Raw genomic sequence first — 18,107 nt, forward strand, 5'->3', positions numbered from 1 at the left:
ACAAAGAACTCAAACAAATTTACAAGAAAAAAACAAACAACTCCATCAAAAAGTGGGCAAAGGATATGAACAGACATTTCTCAAAAGAAGACATTCATACAGCCAACAGACACATGAAAAAATGCTCAGCATCACTCGCCATCAGAGAAATGCAAATCAAAACCACAATGAGATACCATCTCACACCAGTTAGAATGGCAATCATTAAGAAGTCAGGAAACAACAGGTGTTGGAGAGGATGTGGAGAAATAGGAACACTTTTACACTGTTGGTGGGATTGTAAACTAGTTCAACCATTATGGAAAACAGTATGGTGATTCCTCAAGGATCTAGAACTAGATGTACCATATGACCCAGCCATCCCACTACTGGGTACATACCCAAAGGATTATAAATCATGCTGCTATAAAGACACATACACACGTATGTTTATTGCGGCACTATTCACAATAGCAAAGACTTGGAATCAACCCAAATGTCCATCTGTGACAGACTGGATTAAGAAAATGTGGCACATATACACCATGGAATATTATGCAGCCATAAAAAAGGATGAGTTTGTGTCCTTTGTAGGGACATGGATGCAGCTGGAAACCATCATTCTTAGCAAACTATCACAAGAACAGAAAACCAAACACCGCATGTTCTCACTCATAGGTGGGAACTGAACAATGAGATCACTTGGACTCGGGAAGGGGAACATCACACACCAGGGCCTATCATGGGGAGGGGGGAGGGGGGAGGGATTGCATTGGGAGTTATACCTGATATAAATGATGAATTGAGGGGTGCTGACGAGTTGATGGGTGCAGCACACCAACATGGCACAAGTATACATATGTAACAAACCTGCACGTTATGCACATGTACCCTAGAACTTAAAGTATAATAAAAAAAAAAAAAACAAACAAAAAAATCCAAATGCCAGGCAACAAGGGTCTAGTTAAATGAATTACAGTACAGGCCCACAGTTTTTTATTTGAAACCCTGGGTTTTGATGTGGTTTGCATGTCAGAATGTTTTGAAATTTAGAAAGCTCATACAGTGCATCGTACCTTATATATCAGTCCTTATATCAGTCTGAGGCATGTTTTGCCACCAAATGAGTTTGCTGTTTGGTTCACAGAGGTTTGTTTTGTTTTGTTTGGTTTTTAATTTTAGGAATTACAGATAGGAGCTTGTAGGCATGCACACCCATACTACAGAATACCATATAGCTACAAATAAATGAAAACACAGTTTCTGCACTGAACAATCTTGAAGATATACTGCTAAGTTACATTTTTAAAAAAGATATAAGCATTTATGTACAAAAGAGGAAAAAAGAAAAAATGCAGTCATGCATCACATAACAACATCTTGGTCAATGATGAACTACATATATAATGATGCTCCCACAAGATTATAATAGAGCTGAAAAATTCCTATCTAGTGACATCATAGCCATCATGACATTGTATCACAATGCATTACTCATGTTTTTGTGGTAATGCTGGTGTATACCAACCTACTATGCTGGCCTTCTATAAAATATAACAAATGTGATTATGTACAGTACGTAATATCTGATAATGATAATAAACAACTATGTTACTGGCTTATGTAATTACTATACTACACTTTTTATCATTACAGTGTAATTATTCTACTTAAATATAAAACTACTGTAAAACAGCCTCAGGTCCTGCAGGAGGTGTGCAGAAGAAGGCCTTGCTATCATGGGAGATGACAGCTCCATGCGTTATTGCCCCTGAAGACCTTCCAGTGGGACAAGATGTGGAGGTGTCAGAATGTCCACAAGAAATGAAAAAGAAAAAAAATGTCCTTAAGAAATGAAAAAGTTTAAACATTTTTGAAGTTGTAGTAAGCTAAGGTTAATTTATTATTGAAGATAATTTTTTAAAACAAATTTAGGGTAGCCTAAGTATACAGTGTTTGTATAAATTACAGTAGTGCAATGTCCTTAAAGCCCTCAAAATCACTCACCACTCACTCATTGACTCACCCAGAGTAACTCCTAGTCCTGCAGAAGGGGACTCTTTCTGTAGCTGGTCCTACAGGCTCCATTCAGGTAAGGGTCCTGTATAGGTATACTATGTTTTTATCTTTTATACTGTATTTATGCTGTGCCCCAGGTGAGGGCTGGAGAGGTGAACTCCTCCATGACAGAGAGTAGATGCCAGCCGGAGCATGGAGTCCAATGTGGGTCCCTGCTGTAGACAAGCAGTGTGGTTGGAGAATGCACTGTCCTCTTCTCTGGATCCTTCATAAGCACTGACTGGGGAGGAAGTGTTGGGAAGGGTGCAAATGGGTTTCTCTATTGAGGGAAATCTAGCTGCAGAAAGAGTCTCCTTCTGGTCTTAAATACTGTATATTTGAAACTATAGTTTGAAATTCATCAGAATCCACAAATGTCAATTCCATTAGACTTTTCAGTCTTTATTCCCTTTGTTCCATGATGGGGAGAAACAAAATGGGACAGTTCCGCGACTCTTCTCAGGATCAAGTACCTAGTAGAGGTCTGAACTCATTCGTTTGGGAAAGACTGATGGAGTCAGTGTCTCCTCTAAAACCCATGGGGTCGATCCCTTCCCAGAACCCCAAGGGCCCACACATCTCCCAGTCATTCTTCTGTTCTCACCCACCAAGAATGAACACCAGGTGGGAGTTTTTGAGTTATGCTGATCTTTAGCCAATGACCCCAGAAGAATTAAGGAAGAAGTAGTGAGTTCTAACGATACACATAGACTTTGAAGCTAGAGTTCTAGGGTGACCAGTTGTCTCCATTTGCCCTGGAACTGTCTTGATTTTAGCACTGAAAGCCCCACAACCCGGAAAACCCAACAGTCCTGGACAAATTAGGACTGTTGATCGCCTTGTCTAGGTTTTGATTCTAGCTCCACCACTTATCAGCTATGTAACCTTGAACAAGTTACTTGATCGTGTCTCCATTTCTCCATGTGTAAGATAGGGAGAAGAACAGTACCTGTCTCATAGGGTTGTTATGAAGATTAATGAATATTTGCAAAGTGCTTAGAACAGTGCTTGGGAAGAGCTCTATAAGTGTTGGTTAAAATAAATTATGTTAAACTTTGTTGAGTCTCATTGTCATTATTTATAACCAGTCTGTAACACAAAGCAATGAACACTCTTAAACTGTATGACTGTGCCGGTTGAGACACAAGACAGTTATTTGGTGACTCAATACACTATGAAATCAGGGCTGGAGGCCAGCGATCCTTTTGCCCCAGTTCAGCCCACCCTGCCCTGTGTAACTCAGCCAAGCTTCTGATCCTTGCTAGTTCACACCTCTTGCCCTAACTGACTGACACATAGTAGGCTCCCAAAAATCATTTGTTAAATGAATGTATAACTTTTTCTCACACAGGCCTATCCAGGATTGGTGGATGGAGTTTATATTTTTTGCTTTTTGTTATTGTTTGCAAAGGAATGTGGCTAAGGTTTCGAGGTACTGCTTACCTATGATGAGATTTCCTGAGACTGTAAAATGAAGCAACACCAGAGAAGAGAGAAGGCTTGTCTTCTTTGGCAGTTATTTATGGCCCTGAATCTGTGGGTAGCCTGAACACAGAAATGCACATCTTAGTCATAAATTGGTCAGCGCTCTGGACACCTGAAGCCTTGAGATACTGTAGGTTGGCTTTTGAGCTGCTTCTGCAGAGGTCTGCACAGAAATTCACATGTACACACTCAGTCACTTCCCTGCCTGCCTGTGCACCCTTGCCTGTATTCTGAGGACCTGCCAGGACACACAGGCCTGTCTGCCTGCAGGGTTCCATGCCAGCTGAGCCCTGAGTCAATGGTAGGGCTGGTAGCTGAACCACAGACCTCAAGATGCTCAGGCAAGCCCTGCAAAAGTCTCTGTTCCTGCACTGCATCACAAGCAGCATATTGTTTTTGGCTAAAAGGTGTTTAAATGAAATCATTTTTTTCCATATTACTTTGAAAAGTTTATTTCATCAAGCATGAAAATGTTGAATCGTATTATTTGGAGGTTTTAAGAAAACTCACCATATTGAAGTTGTTTCTTTTTTACTCACTTGAGGGAAAGAACAGAATGATATTTAACTTTCCTCAAGGGGCACAGCCACTTAGACTTGAGATGAGCAGTGCTTTAGGAATCACAGGGCATGAATGAGCCAAACAAGGAAAGAAAAGTCTACCCGACAGACCCGCACCAGTGTAAAGTAACGTGTTGGGTTCAGTTTGAGTGACGGTTCTAATAAAATAGATTGGGGCCCGCTGCCCAGCCAGCTTGCAAAGTCACTGACGCTCCACTAAGAGAGGTTGTACCATGTTTGCTCCCCAAGTCTGACTCATTCTAGAAGTAGCACAGCCCTTCCCCCAGGGAGCCACATTCCCTTGAGGGGGCGGACACTTAGATAGAAAGCCCTAGGAACCCCTAGGAGTCTGGATCTGGGGAGCTGGCCTCCAGCCTCTCCTTTCATCCAGCACAAAGCACCTCTCTCTGATCGTTTTCACCCCCATCAACAAAATCAGACTGCTCTAAGCTGCAGTCCTGGGCAGGCCTGCCTAATACCTTCTAGCAGGCCTAGGGAAGAGTATAAACAGAGGTCTGCCTAGCACAGGTCTAGATTTGTAAATGTTACACAGAAGCTCAAATCATTAAATGTGCTTGCTCCTCTATGTTGATAAATATATCCAGAAGGCTGAGGACCCATTTAGAATTCAGACTCCTCACAGTTCTGCAGCAGAACGTCAGAGCTTCTGGAAAACATCAGAGCTTCTGGAAAACTGGCTCACTTAGGTCCCAGCCTGCAACCCATCCTCCTGCCCTTTCCTCCCTGGCTCTATCCAGTATCAGTTCTCACATCCATGCTCCCCATGCACTGCCCACACAGTCCCCCTTGGCCACCCCTTGATGGAACACACTAGATTGCACCTGGGCCTTGGAAGGGCCTTGGCTATTTGAGTAGCCACCAAGGGGCAGTCTAGGGGGCAGTGCAGGCAGGCCGAGGGAAGCCGAGCTGAACCCCCTAAAGAACAGGGCCCAAGCTGGGACTCATGCCTGGGCCATTAGCACCAAAAAGCAGATCCAAGGCAAACAACCAGCAAAGGGGAGGAAAAGGTCAGGACTGCTGAGTTTCTTGGTGATGGGGCAACTTTTGTTTGTGTGAACTGGGAGGAGGTGGGGAGAGGATGGGAAAGGGGAACCAAAAGGTCTGAGTGATGCGTCACCCGAGGGGTGTGAGTGAAAGAAGCCGAGCATTTGACTTCAAGACGAATCAGGGTCAACTATTTGGGATTTGGCGTGGACTGAAAATGGTGGATCAAAATTTATCTCTGGAGATATCCCCTGCCTTTCTCAAACGCAATGTCAAAGAAAGGTCAGACATTAAAGTAACCACAAGGAACCTAAAAATATGTTCTTCATAGCTGTAAGACTTTGAAGAGCTTTTCTTTTTAAATGAAGGGGGGTGGTAGTGGCATCTTAATCAAGCAGCCTTTCGAAGTCCTAATGGTTTTCAGGTTTTCTCAAGACCTTCCTATAAAACCAAAAGTCACAGATGAATTTATTTTACAAATTTAAGCACATATGGGAGAAAAACAGCACAAAAACCTGAGGTTTGGTGACAGAAAGAAATCAAGAACAAAGCAGCAGGAGAGAAGTCTTTTAGAGTTTTTCAGACAAATGAGGAACTGGCTGAACATGATGCAGAGAGGAAGGCAGTCTCAGAGCAGCCTCTTGAGACTCTATAATGCAAACATTCTGTTTATTTAACAACTTTGTTCCCAGAAGTTCAAATTCTCACTCTGCCTACATTCAATTCTGTCCATACTCTACAAGGCAACTGGCATTTCTTCACACCCTTTGCCCAGCTGGGAGAATCACAAAAGACCCATCCTCTCTCTTCTCTGTGCCCTGGATCTTGTAGTCATATCCAATAGGGGTTTGAGACCTGGGGAGGATAGATGACTATGAGAATGAGATCAATAAAGCAGCCAGGCTTGGGTGTAGAGGTTAATAGAGTATGAGGGGATTGAAGGAAGAGACAAAAATTACTCTTGTCACCAATGAGAAATTTTAGACTCCAAGAGGTTTAATAAGTTGTCCTAAAGCAAGCATGGAAGCCAGAAAGAGACTGCAGACCCCCAAATGCCAAACCCTGCTCCATGCAGCAGGATCCAAGCACAGCCCAGTTACCCTCATCCCCGTACAGGGCAGAGAACCAGAGCACAGAAGATGACAATACCCAGAGGAAATCTGAAAAGCAGCATGAAAGTAATTATGGATTGGAAGGAAACTTATTCCAAAGACTTAGAGCTATATAACCTGGCCCAGCGACCGCATTGCTAAAAGGAAACACAATAGTGGTGGATATGAAATGAACATTCAAAGGGCATAAACAAAGTCTTAGGCTACTCCAAGGGAAACATAAATTCAGTGATGTGATGGAAAATATAGGCTCGATTTGAGGAGAATTACTATATTGGGAAGATCCATTAATCTGTTGACAGTCCCTCAAAGAAAGTGATGGCAGCCTGCTAGCTTGCTTCATTTAAAGTCAGTCTGTATGAGGAGCTGGAAAATACATTTTGGGGAGAACGACTGAGCAGCGGGAGAGGGATGGGTTGCTCTCATAAATCTTGTTCATTTTTCATTTTGATGATTTTTCTCTCCCATTTCCTCCCATTCTCTTTGTATTCTCATCCAAATGCCCCTCAGAACAACAAAATCCAATCCCACGGAAATTTCTTCCTAGGCTAAGGGAAGGGAGGTGCTGCCCCATGGTCTGGGATTGTGAGTGTGGTGGATAATTGGTCTGTTTCACTCAGGTCCTGCAAGGCCAACAAAAGGGGGATTTGCCCCATGGGTTATCTTCTTCTGCCGGTCTGAATTCTCTGTGTTCAAGCGGGGCCTGAGTCTCCCTTGTTTGGTACCCAAGGACCAAACCTTTAAGATGCCAGCTCTTACAATCAGGAGTTGAGACTCCAACACAAAGGGCTGAGATGATCCAGGTGAGCTAAGACACCTTTTCAGTTGTGGTCAGGAGACTGAGCGACAGCCTTTCACACCCTTATGGCAGGAGTGTGACAATTTCCCTAATGCTTTTTCAAGGGCTTTCATTTTTATCCAAATAGCTTCTAGCATTGCCAAGTAAAAGGAGAGGTGTTGCTATTGTCCAAACTATAAGCGAACAGCACAGTCTTATGTGAATCCAATTGAATGAGAGTTTTGCTGGAAGGTCCAAATAGCAAACCACTTTTTCCAGATGTCACAAAGCCCGAGGTCTGTGTGAAGGAAAATGCAGTGCTCTGGACTTTGCATCTGGTATATCTGTGGAAGGGCACAGATGAAAGGCCCCTTAAAGAAAATGTTTGCTTCACACTCAAGCTGCTCTGAGCTCTGAGGGTGCCCCAACAGCCCCTTGATTTAGTATTTCAGAAACACACTCTTGTGTGAGAGGCGAAATTATCCTAGGAAAACTGGGACTTGGACCCTAGGTTTTATTTACTGAAATAAAGATTGCAGAAATAGATAGAGACAGAGAAAATGGTTTTGAAATATGTTCCTTGTTATAACCCTGTTGCCAGCACTTAAATAAAAGGGTGGTTTAAAGAAGTAAATCCTTACTCGGCATCCCAGGGGAGCAATTCTGTCTTAGGGATCTTTGCTGACACAGCTGATGCATACTCAAGACATCTGCAGGATGAAGTGCTCTGTGGCTAAAAGTAGAAGTGAATCCACTAAGAAATAGCCACACTGTGTGGAAGCGAAACCTCATCAAGCTGTGCAAATGTGGCTCGTGGAGAACCTAGCCTATTTTCCTGGATTTACACAGCACCCAGTATACATCATAAAACCCAAAGAATGAATGAGACTTTTAATCATAAAATATTAGCATATAAAGGCCAAAGGCTGACACCAGCTTTGTTCTCCGAGGCACACAAAGGGCTCCCTTAGCCTTCCCACCTTGACTCACTCACATTCCTTGTCTACCACTCTGTCCCAAGTCCCTGTGCTCTGCCTGTCTCCTAAGCCCGGTTTATCAGACCAAATGTGTGTCCACTGTCAGAAAGCTAGTTTTGTTCCCTTCCTTCCAAGTGGGTACATACACTTACCATTCACTGGGGTTCCTACATGTTCCAACAGGCTAGGGGCACCTTGTTCATGGATAAGTAAATTGGCTTCTGGGAAGCTCAGCTTATTATGCAGTATCTCTGGCATTTCAGAGGATGGGGAGCTCGGGTTCTTAGTGTCACTTCTGGCTCTTATTCCTGCTCCTGAATGTCCTTTCTCTTGTCTATTTCTTACCTCTGTAATGTGCGATCCCTTTTCTGTACTACATGACCTTACATTGAATATCCTACCCATCTACCCCAAAGCTACAGACTTTTACTGAAGGTTGGGGATAGCTATGGTGTGAATGTATGTGTCCCCCACAAATTCATATGTTGGAACCGAAGACCCAGTGTGATAGTATTAGGAGGTGAGGCCTTTGACAGGTGATTAGGCCATGAGGGTTCTGTCCTCATGGATGGGATTAATGCCTTATAAAGAGCCCTAGCCAGGCCCTCTGGCCCCTCCACCTTGTTCTGTGCAAGGACACAGCATTTGTTCCCTCCAGAGGATAAAGCAACAAGGTACCATGTTGAAAGTGAAGAGTGACCCTTCATTAGACAGAATCTGAAGATGCCTGGGTCTTGGACTTCCCAGCTACAGAATTGTGAAAAATAAGCTTCCATCGTTTATAAATTTCACAGTTTAAAGTATTTTGTTGTAACAGCAGGAATGAACTAAGACAGGCTTTATGAAGTCAGGGAAGCAATTGCAATGCAAAACAACACAGAAAACAATGTAAAATTAGGCATCTCGGCCTAAAATTTCCATTCTCACAGGTGACATGATCATTATCCATCCCAGACTGTTTCTGCCTCTTGCCTTGGTTTCTCTCTATTCATTTGCTCTCATCTTCTCTATTTGCACCCATTCTCAAATTCCCAAACTTCTCCCTCTTGGTGTCAACAAGGAAATTTTAAAATATTCTAACCTTACTATGTACAGCAAGATACTGTTTTAGGCAATAGAGCTAGATTGCCTAAGTTGAAATTCCAGCTTCATCACTTCCTTGCTGTCCAGCCTTGGGCAAATCACCTAACCTTTCTGTGCCTCGGTTTCTCATTTGGAATAAGAATAGTACCTACTTCAGAGAGCTTTTGTGAGGATTAAATTAGTCAATATGTTTAAAGCACTGGAATTATGTCTGAAATCAGATTTCGATAAGTGTTAGTTACTATTATTTCATTTATTTCACCCCAATATCTTCCTGACTATACTCTTGTTGCTTTTTTGCCATCAAATGGTCAAAACAAAACTAATAGTTTATTCTCTAGGAAGAATTTGTCTAATAATTTTGATATAAATTGTTCTGCTTCCTGCATGGGTAGCCACAAACTTTTAGGAAGCCAGAGAAGAGGTGGGCACTTCTGGGAGACTCTCCCTGAATAATCATGCTGAGCACCCAGGCCCTACTGCTGCTACCATTTATCCATGTATTCATTCACCAATCCACAAACATTTATTGTGCACTATATTAGTTTGGTAGGGCTGCTGCAGCAAAGCACCACAAACAAGGTAGCTTAGAACAACAGAAATTTATTGTCTTAAACACTAGGTTCGGCATTGCTATCAGTGACGTCATTTTCGAAAAGAGTAAACAATTCTTGGTAAAGTGCTGAATAAAACAAAGCACTATCTTCCCTCAATATACACAGTAGGACCATTCTTGGAAAAGTCTTATATATACTAAATTGTGAAGAAATAGATGTGTGTATACATACATCTGAGTTTACATTCTAAATTTAGATAATTATACATATTTGAGTGATCATTAAAAAAAGAGTTTCCACCTACGTGAATGTGTGAGCCATTGGGATGCTGTGTATGGTAAGAAACCATTCTTCACTATGCAGGACTGTTCTGGGAATAGCAAGTCATGTAACATCCCTGGCCCCGTCCCCGCCACCACGAGCCATGGTTTACCCTAATCACCACAACAACCAAAAATATCCCCACATTTCCAATGCCCATCATAGTGGGTACTGTCCCCATTGAGAACCACAGAGTTGGTCCAAAGCACTTTTGGTTCTTGAATCTCCTCTATAACATCCTAAGCACATACTGAATAAACATTTGTTGAATGAAGAAAAGTTCAGACTTGTTGAATAGTACTGACTCAGAAAAGTAATTAACTATCAGTTAAACCATAACTGTAATAGGTATACAAAGTTTTTCAGGCAACCATGCACTCAGAATGCCTTTTAAAAACAAAAGAAAAAGAAAAAGAAAATGTATTTTTTAGCAGTGGGTTCTCACTCTGTCACCCAGGCTGGAGTGCTATAGCGTGATTATAACTCACTGCAGCCTCGAACTCCTAGGCTCAAAGGATCCTCCTGCTTCAGTCACCAAAGTAGCTAGGACTACAGGCACCTGCCACCACACCTGGCTAATTTATTTTTTTTAAGAGACAGGGTCTCATTATGTTGCCCAGGCTGGTCTCAAACTCCCGGCCTCAAGTGATTCTCCTGCCTCGGCCTTCCCAAGTGCTGGGATTACAGGCATAAGCCACCATGCTTGGCATCAGAATGCTTCTTTAAGGATACTTAGAATATTCAATCCTTTCTTGAATTAGCAAAAACTTTAAGTTAGGTAGAGAAGTGTTAATAAGTATAACCACATACCTAAACTTTGTGGGAATCTTATCTATACCCATCTTCTGCCTCTTTCTTTTCAAAGCCCTAGGTCATACTCTGTATTATAACAACTCCTGTGTTTTTCGGCATTCACTCCTTCAGACAGCAATGAACATCATGAGTCCCCTTTCTAAGAGCCTACGAAAGCTCCCAGTTGTCCTTCATAAAACATTAAAACTCTAGTTAATGTCTTCAAGGCTCTCAGTCAGTGATTTCTTCTTCTTACAGGCCCTGGCTTCTAATCTCTGGCCTATTCTAGCAACACTGCCCACTCCTCTGCCCTCTCTGCCCTCATGGCAAAATCTTGTTCCTTCCCGTTTTCCAATTGCTCTTTCCTATTTTGAGAATCACCATCTCTATGAGTTCTTTCCAGATTCACTCAGTTAATGCTATTCACAAAATTCTTAAATTTGCCTGTGCAGTGGAGTCACCTGGAGAGTTTTTAAAAGCCCTGAGACTAGGCTCCACCCAGGACCAATTAAACAAGAATCTCTAGGGAGTGGAACCCAGGCACTGGAATTTTACACCTCTCCAAGATCCTCAGTGTCAGCCACATTGGAGAACCGCTGCACTCGCACTACACACAGCACCTGTATCTTATTAAGCTTGAATACTCTCCGCTGCACCTGTAAAGGGTTTTCTGGCATGGGCCTACCCTCTTTCCCTTCACAGTAAGACAGGAAACTCTCAATACCTCTCAACCTTAAATGTGGTTAGGATTTACCTGGAGATCTTATTCAGATATAAATTCTGATTCTGGAGGTCTGGGGTGAGGTTCTACATTTCTAAATAGCTCCAAGTGTCCCAAAATGTGCTTTCCCAATGTGACCCTATATGTTTAATACTCCTACCTATATAATCTAATATATGAATTCCTCTCAAGCTAAGAATTTCAAGACATGACGAAGGGGAAGCCTGTCTCCTGACTGATTCTCTGAGGAATTCTTTTAAACTGTTCCTAGGATATGCGGAATGTCGGGCAAATATTTTTTTACCAGGTCATGTCTAGATAAATGATTTGATTAAAAATACATTCCAGTAAGTCAAAACCACAATGAGATGCCACTTCACACCCACTAGGATGACTATAATGAAACCTAATGGAAAATAACAAGTGTTGGTGAGGACGTAAAGAGATTGAAACTCTTGTGCACTGCTGGTAGGAATGTGAGATGGTACAGCTGCTTTGGGAAACAGTCTGGCAGGGCCTCAAATGATTCAACATAGAATTAACATATGACTTCACAATTCCACTCCTAAGAATATATCCAAAAGAAGTGAAAACACATATTCAAAGTAAGAAAAACTTGTGCAGGAATGTTCATAGCAGCACTATTCACAATAGACAAAAGGTGGAAACAATCCAAATGTCCGTCAACTGATGAATGCATAAAGAAAACATAGTATATCCATACGACCAAATATCATTCAGCTATAAACAGGAAAGGGAGTCCTGATACATGCCACAGCATAGATGACTCTCAAAAACAATATGCTAAGTGAAAGAAGTCAGACACAAAAGACCACGGACTCCATGATTCCATTTATATGAAATTTCCACAATAGGTAAATCCATGGAGACTGGAAGCAGAGAGGTGTTTGCCAGGGGCTGGGGAAAAGAGAGAGTGGGGAGTGACTGCTTGGTGGGTATGAGGTTTCCTTTGGGAATGATACAAATATTTTGGAATTAGATAGAGGTGATGATGCACAACATTGTGAATATACTACATGCCACTGAATTGTACACTTTGAAATCATTAATTTTATGTTGTGTGAATTTAACCTCAACAAAAAATGTTACTACCAAATCATAGGTCCCTGTGAATATAGTGATTTCTGTAATGGGCGCGGAGGCGTTACCTATGTGTTATTTTGTTGTCCAATCAGTGGAGGTGGTATACAGGCACCACCTCTTTCTGTCCAAGTCCAGGAACTATTTCTTTAGGTTATTTCAATAATACCCTGACTGACTAATTACATATCTTCCACCATGAGGAAAAATGTAGCCACACTGTTATTACTTACAAGGCCATGGCTCTTCCAGGCCTATTTATACTGAAATATTCTAGATCTTCTGGCCTCTGCATTTATTTGATGCTGATGATACCATAACCAGGAGGCTGCACCATCCACGTAAATACTGGCTTCCAATGTCTCTTTCCAAGATCGTTAGTGTGCTTGGTTCATGGGTGATGACAAGAAATGCAAATCTTACCCAGAGTATGTATGCAAATGTAGACAACAATTTGTTTTCTGGTCATGTTAAATTTACTGTTCAGAACTTTACAGGATAAATGTAGAACACCACATCTTCCAGCCATATCTTCTGAATTCTTTAGGCTGTAATCCCTGCATTCCTGCAATGTGATCTCTTTCAGTGCTGGCTGTATGGCTGCTTTCCACACATGACACCAACAGGGAGGCTAGGAGGGTCCTATGGCAGAGTGATAAGAGTGGTTCCACTCATGCACGGATTGTCCTTCCCTCACCCTGGGCAGCTTAAAACTGACGTAAGAGAGCCTGAAATCACTACATTGGGTGGACCCTACAAGAGAGGGCATGAATTGATAGGGTCACTTGTCATTTAGGAGTGATTGTCTTGAAAGCCCTTGAGGGAGACAGGCACAGCCTTCCTTGCTCAGGTCTAAGAATAGTACTGGTCTGGGGGCAAGTTGACCCTCTCTCCTCTCTGTAACGCAGCCTTCTGTGCTTGTGGGGAGGAGGGATGGGCACATATCCACCTCTGTAGAGTTAACAGCTCTTTCCTTCTTGTCAAATTGCAAATCTGCCAAGCAAATCTACCATGTTCTGAGTCTTCAGAAACACAATCTCGGGGCTACACAAAATTTGAGTTTGGTTTTTCAAATGAATGCAAATTGTTGCAAATAACAGAAGTGAGCATTTAGAGAGCAAGAGACACTGATGGCTAAAGATTGGCTCTGTGGATTTATACATGCTTTTTGAGAAAACATCAAGTTAGACTCAGACCACATATGGAAGGTCAAAGTTTGCGCTCTCACCTGATTTTAACAACTTGCCTTCAAAACCTTGTTTTCAATGATGTGGGAGAGAGCAGGGAGGAAAGTCACATTTTTCTTCAGTTTGTCAATTTTATGTCTTTTTCTTCTTTGTTGACTTATGCTTCTTTGACATTTATTCTGGAGATTTATCCTTAAATTAGCAAAATCTGGTACCAGCATTGTTGCTTACAGGAAGACAGTGCATGGAGATGGCCTGAACCTTGAACTACAGTGAAGACTCTTTAGTTATGACCCACAAGGCAGACTCAATGACCATCATTCTTTGGTTTTCCCCAGTGGTATTTTAATAAATCTTCATTATGAGAAAATATGAAGGCTTGCTGACAGGTTTGAGAAAAGAGGAATCTAATTTTGATATAATTCTCCTCCTAAAATATAAATCTGGTATAATTGAGTTGATCAATGCTATAAAATAACTGTAAATAGGCACTACCATCTAGAAATCCAAAATTGTCTTCGGAAAAATACGTATCCTTAGTTTCAACAATTCATCTAGAGAAATTTATAGCTTTTAAAAGACATTACATTGATCAGAACAATATAATTCTCTGAACACCTCGAACACTCATAAGACATAAAAAACAAAATTTAATACCTACTGTGTGCCAGACATGGTGTTAGGAGCTAAAAATATAGAGGAGAAGACAACAGACATGGTCTTTGTCTTCATGAGAGAGGAAGATCAAACAAATAATTACACAAGTGACTGCATAATTACAATTGTGATTAGTATTGCAACGAAAAGTCCCAAGGGCTATGGAATTAGAAGAGGAGAGACTAACATTTTCCAGAGGTCAAGAAAGGCCGGCTGGCCAGGGGAGTGGTTATTTATAGTCATTTAAGCTGAACTCTGAAAGGACAAGAAAGAAGTAGCTGTAGTCCTCTTGAATAATGGATTTTTATTCCCCAGAAGTCTTCAACATTTATTTTTGTGCTATTTTCTCTTATCCCTTCCAAATATTCACTCAATTAAAATATCTCTAAGTTGGCACATAGTTGAAGAAGAGGATACAACTCCTAGTGGGGCTCAATTATCATGATTAATTATGATAAATTATAAATTATCCAGACCCTAATCCTACTTCCTAAATCTAAGCTTGTCCCCATTTCTTGCTCACCAGCATTAAGGAAAAGGAACTGAACTCACAGCTTCTGCTTTACTGTTGGCTCCCACATTGCTCATTAATCACGCTAAGGTGTTGAACTGTTTAGACACCTTTCCAGGCGACTTACAACAGCACGTCCCTTACGTCTGTCAGTAATGTTTCAGCTCCACAGTAATTGCAGTGTTCTCTGTGAGACAGTTTGAGAAATAATTTACTCAAGTGTGATTATTGTATTTGGGTAGAGATCAACAGGGAATAGAAAAAGAGACTATGTTAAAAATCAATGATGCAGGTCTCAAGTTCCAAAGTTGCTTCTCCTTTGGAATATTTTTAGGAGAAACACATTCCCATATGCCTGTTATAGATGGCCTTATCCTCTTTGTTTCTTGTTTGTTACTTTTTTGAAAACCCAATGGCCTTGATTACTCCACCAGCCATCTTGAATCTCCAAATGCCTTGTTCAATCAGAGAAAATCATTTTGATATATTCAGCCAAAAATCATTTACTGTATCAGAGACATTTTTCAAGGTCAATTTTGGGATATCCCACAAGTTTTCATATGTGCATAGATTATAAAATTAGATTAGATTTTTATATCTATGCACATGTGATAGGTTAGATCTTTATAATTGATACAAATATGACTAATGAAAAAATACTATGAATTAGGCCGGGCATGGTGGCTCATGCCTATAATCCTAGCACTTTGGGAGGCTGAGGCAGGTGAATCACCTGAGGTCAGGAGTTCGAGACCAACCTGGCCAACATAGCGAAACTCTGTCTCTACTAAAAACACAAAAATTAGCCAGGCATGGTGGCAGGCGCTTGTAATCTCAACTACACAGGAGGCTGAGGCAGGAGAGTCACTTGAACCCCAGTGGGGCAGAGGTTGCAGTGAGCTGAGATCATGCCACTTCACTCCAGTCTGGGTGACACAGTGAGACTCCATCTAAAAAAAAAATAATAATAATACTATGAATTAGTCTCTGATGGCCACACTCTTAAGTTTGAATAATTTGCAGCAGAGATTCCTTAACTTCCTCCATATCATGAGCTGGTTTTGCCCATTGGGAACACTGCCTGTCCACGGGTCTCCAACATCAACATAGCGGCATTCAAACTCCATTTTTGATTCCTACTCTTCTACATTTTGTGGGCTCATGGTCATATTGCTCATGCCCTTCTGAGATCCCACATCAGATCCTAGCCAGGGAAGGGACTCCTCAGTGTAAGCTATCAGCCTTCACTTCCCAAAGCCTCTCTCCCAGTCCCTGAGGTGATAAAAAGCTCTTCCAAAAGGCCAGCTACAAGGGTCTCCAAGAATACAGAAAGAATTTCCTCTATCTGTGCCCAGGGTTGTCCATCTCTATCACCCTCCCAGGTGGGAGGTTGTCAAGAAGCCTCTTCCATTTTGGCTGCATGTAGTTTATTTTGTCCAGCATTTCAGAAGTGTCTCCTGCCTCTGTCCTCAGCATGGAGAAGAGACTCAGCAGAAATAACAAGGGGGTTTTTTTTTTGTCCTCAGTTGACCTCCAAGGAAACTAGGACAGTGTGAAGCAAAGAAGGCAAGGTCTCTCAATAACACACCAGTGGTCAAGGCTGGTTTTCAGTGGCGCCTCTCCAAACAGCCAAAATCCGTGTCAAACCACCAGCCTGTGCAGCCTTTCCAAGATGCTCCAAGTGTTTATTTAGCCACTAAGTGTTCTGCCCAAAGTGGACTCCACCCAATGGTGAGCTAAGACAAATCAAACATTCGTTCACATAGTCGGGAGTGACATGCCCACCCAGCCCGGCCCTCTGATGCCTGCAGAGTCTAGCTGCAGCGGGCTCCATGCTCACAGGTGCCAGGCACCTGGCCAAGTATGGCAGTGATCTCTGGGGTGGTGCAGGAGGAGATGTCTGCACAGGACACCAGCACCCCTGCCAGAAGCAGCAGTGAAGGCCACTGTTTGTTGTGGAAAGAGGATAGTTTTTGAGCCCCACTGATCAAGGTTTGGATCCTAGCTCAGTCTCTTTCCACCTGTGCAACCTTGAGCAAGTTCCTTAATGGCAACAGGACTCAGCCTAACCATCTATGAAGCAAATGTAATGATAACACGACCTCAAGGGGTTGTTGTGAGGGTTAGCTATCACAGAAGTAAACAGCCTGATACAGAGTCTGGTTGTAGCAGGAGTCAAATAAACACCAGCTAAGAGAGAAAAGCCCTTTCCAAAGGAGGGACCAGGCTCTGTTCATGCTGCAGCTGATGTGGTAGGGTTCCCTTTGTCCCAAGTCTGCTCTTGAGACCCTACTGGGCTGCCTATGACCCACTGTATATACAGTATAGTGGCAAGACACCAGCCTGGGAGACAGAGGCCTGGCCTAACTTTGCTTCTAGGCTATTCCATCGATTTGAACAATTCACCGCACATCTCTAGGTCACTTTATGCATGTATAAGATGGGACTGTTTTGAGTTGTCAATCTTTAAGGCTTTGGGTTTGAACCATTCCCCTGTCACTTACTTATTAGGTAACTTTGCAAGTAACTTCTCTTAGAATTTCTTTCTTCCCAAGGAGTTCATGGCAGAACAGGCACACAGCTACCCAAAACCTTAATTATTAGCACCCCTAAGAGGCAGTGGGCAAGACTTTATGAGGGATTTGATCCAATATCCAACATCTATAGACTATCCTGTGCTATCCATTTAGACCACGTTGTCAAGATCTCCATTGCACTCATACGGGAGGCTACGCGCACATCCAGTGGTGCAAGATTTTCAACCTTCAACAAAGGCTCCATCATAGTTTCTAAACAGTATTTCCTAGTGAAGGTAAATATAAACAGACTTCCTGGAAATATTTTTAACTCCACACATGGAAACAAATAGGAGTTTCTATTAACAGAGTCAATCAGAAATTCAAGTGTCTCAGAACCTCCCTTTCCACATCTGCAGCCTTGACTGGAGGTCCCAACAAGCCCCAATTATGTAGCCAATGGAGGAGCAAAGAAACCTCTTCCAAAAACCAAGTCTTCCTGCTGCTGGAACTGCCACCCCAATCTTGATTTAAAAGAATCTGGGAAATACTGAGTAACAATAACTTTCCTACAGTGCTGTGGTTTCTTCCTACCCACTCTCTACCGCAGAACTCAGCTAAAAACAATACATTACGTCATCTCAATAATTTGCTGATTAAAACTCCTCTATAAAAAGATACCCTTCTTCCCCAGGGGGCCACCTACT

This window comes from Rhinopithecus roxellana, chromosome 18 (assembly GCF_007565055.1).
Source record: "Rhinopithecus roxellana isolate Shanxi Qingling chromosome 18, ASM756505v1, whole genome shotgun sequence".
Classification (NCBI taxonomy): Eukaryota; Metazoa; Chordata; class Mammalia; order Primates; family Cercopithecidae; genus Rhinopithecus; species Rhinopithecus roxellana.